Consider the following 3,244-nt stretch of genomic DNA (forward strand, 5'->3'; position numbering starts at 1 on the left):
TTTTAAGATTTCTTTGTTTTTATTTATGTGTATGTGTGTGTCTTTGTGACTTTTATACGTATCATGTGTGCAGATGCCCTCCAAGCTGTCAGATCCCCTGGAACTGGAATTTCAGGTAGTTTGTAAGCCATTTGGTATGGGTCAGGAACCTAACCTAGTCCTTTGCAGGAGCAATCTTTTTCAAGTATTTTTAACCTCTGAGCCATCTCTCCAGCCCCTTTTTGGTTTATGTTTGTTTTGTTTTGAGACAGGGTTTCTCTGTGTAGCCCTGGCTGTCCTGGAACTCATTCTATAGATCAGGCTGGCCTTCAACTTGGGCATGCACCACTACACACAGCCAAGTATTTTTTCTTTCTTTTTTTTAATGTATGGGATAAAAATTGAAAAGTCTTAAAGTAGTTCCCTAGTGAGTTAAATCATTGATTGTTTGGAAAGAATTCAATACATTGTGTATCCTCCTGTGCACTGGGCAAGACTTGCTGTTGACCTGAGAGGTCAGAGTGTCTATTGGATGAATAAAATACCAATTCCTGCAGTCAGCTGCCCGTCCACAGCCACTAGGCCCACATAGGAAGGCCATGTGAGCATGTTGCCACTACAGGCAGAGGAAACTTCACCAACCACATCCTCTTCAAGGCTGAGTCAGGAGGAAGCTCTCCTGCAGGGAAGCAGCTCTTTCAGGTCAGTGGCTACTGCTCTGGGTTCTCAGGAGGCTGCCGGATTTGAAAATGGGGTCTGGAAAGTTCACTTCCCTGAACGGACAACATCCACAGAGCCTGATTGACTTCATCACTCTGGAATCACAGATGAGAAGCTAGCCAATGAATTTTTCTCTTAAGACTGATTGGACAGAGAACTAAAATCTGTTTGATGGAAAAATCTAGATGAATAAGGATTAACTATTGAATAATTTAAAAAAATACTAGAATGGGTTATGCTGAGCTTAAACAAAATGCCAATGGAAGTATACCAATTCTGAGAGAACAAGAATAAATTTTTAGTGCAAAATTTTATTAAAATGATAAAAATGAATTAAATCTTTGCTTGTAAACCATTTTTAAACTTTGTGTTGCATTGGTTGTGTATGTGCATGTGTGTAAGTATGGAGGTCACAGGGTCAGCCGGGGGGTGGTAGCGCATGTCTTTAATCCCAGCACTCGGGAGGCAGAGCCAGGCGGTTCTCTGTGAGTTCGAGGTCAGCCTGGTCTACAGAGGGAGATCCAGGACAGGCACCAAAACTACAGAGTCACGTGTGGACATTGTTTGTGCCTGTAACCTCAGAAGTTGGGTGGCTAAAACAGGAAGATGGTGAATTTAAGGTCAGCCTGGGCTCTGCAGGTTACAGGGCAGCCTGAACTATAGTGAGACCATCTTCTAAAATATCTACACACACATAGAACATACAAAATCAGAACTGTCTCTGCAGCTGCAAATGCACCTGTGTGTGTGGGGAGTCAGTATGAGGAGTATAATATTGACAAGAATATATTGACATTCGTGAATGCAGCAATTTGGGTGGGTATCTGGCATGCCCTAACCCATTTTTCACAACGTCATCATACCCCTTAGGTTACCAGTGAGCCACAAATCAGGTGCTTACTTTCTGGCTTCCCCAAATTGAAGATTCAAATTTGTGTCATAATCAAATTATTACTCGAGTGATTTTCAGGATATCTCTTAAGGATCAGAAATGCTAAGCTAAATATGTTCTAATGGTTCTGTGTGGTTCCAAAATACAAGAAAAAGTCTCAGATTCAGCTAACATCATCCTGCTGAATTGGTACGTCTATGCTACCGTGGTCCCCACAGCACAAATCCATGATAACTCTTTTCCTTTATTTTGCATTCTGGAAAATGCAGGTACTATATTAAGAAATGAAGTTAAATGATATCAGGAAGAAGGTAGAACTATAGTTTGCTGTTTTTGTTTATCTTAAAGGAAAAAAAAAAGCCTAGTACTGGAAAGATGTCTGTATGGACAAGGACACTTGTCACCAACATGACTTTTGACGACTTGAATCCAATCCCTAGGTTGCACGTAGTAGGAGTAGAGAACTGACTTCCAGAAATAGTCTTTTGGTCATGCACACACACACACACACACACACACACACACACACACACACACACACACACACACACACACACAAAATTAATAAAATTTAAAAGTAGCCTAATAAGTATTGTCCTTACAATATTCTTTAAACTCTTAAATTTATTGTATATATGAAAATGCCATAATGAAACCCATTACTTCATGTGCTAACTTAATTTTTTTCTTTTAAAATTTTAAAGTGAAATGTTAAGCCAGGTCTGGTGGAATTCATGAGTAATCCCAGCATTTGGAAGACTAAATCAGGAGGATCAAGTGTTCAAGGCCAGCCTGGGACACTTGAGACCTTTTTCCAAAGGAAACTTTGCTAGCCTAGTCAAAAAACACTCACTATAAAACTTAAATAGTAAGAAAATTCTAATGAAATTTACTAACACCATGTCCCTCCACAGACTCAGGCATGTGAGAGCTTGGTGGAAGTTCCAGCAGGGGGCTGTTTACCAGTTTACAGAAGACTGGTTCTCTATTGAGGAAAGTCATCCTCTTCTACTGAGCATGCAGCCTTAGTGGAGTCTTTCTGGCCAGCCAGATCCTCCTCACATCCAAACTGATGCATCTGAACATGTGGTCCCCATGGTGGTGCTGCTGTGTGAGGTTGTGGGCCCTTTAAAGGGGTGGAGTGGAGGTGGAGGAAGTGGGATCCTGGAGAGTGGGTGTTTAAGGTTGTGACCTGCCTTTATGCCAGCCTGAGCTCACTGCTTCACGGTCACAGAGATGTGAGGGGCCATTGCCACATGCTCTTGGCACTCTGGATTGTACCATGCCTTCCCCACCCTGGGGACTGCATCCCCTCCAACTGCTAGCCAGAATCTTCTCTCCCTTAAATGGTTACTATCAGGGGTTTTGTCATAGAGACAAGTAATTAATAAGTCATGAAAAAATTATAATACCAGAGGCTGGAGAGATGGCTCAGTAGTTAAGAGCACTGGCTATTCTTCCAAAGAACCTAGATTCAATTCCCAGCACCCACATAGTAGCTCACACATGTTTGTAACTCCAGTTCTGGGGCTGCTGACATCCTCCCACAGACATACATGCAGACAAAATATCAATGAACATTAAAAAAAAAATTTAAAATTTCTAACACTAAACTTGGGAGAAATGTTTAATATCAACTTTTAGTTGCAAATT

This window comes from Peromyscus californicus, unplaced genomic scaffold (genome assembly GCF_007827085.1).
Source record: "Peromyscus californicus insignis strain IS unplaced genomic scaffold, ASM782708v3 Scaffold_15__1_contigs__length_86483966, whole genome shotgun sequence".
NCBI lineage: Eukaryota > Metazoa > Chordata > Mammalia > Rodentia > Cricetidae > Peromyscus > Peromyscus californicus.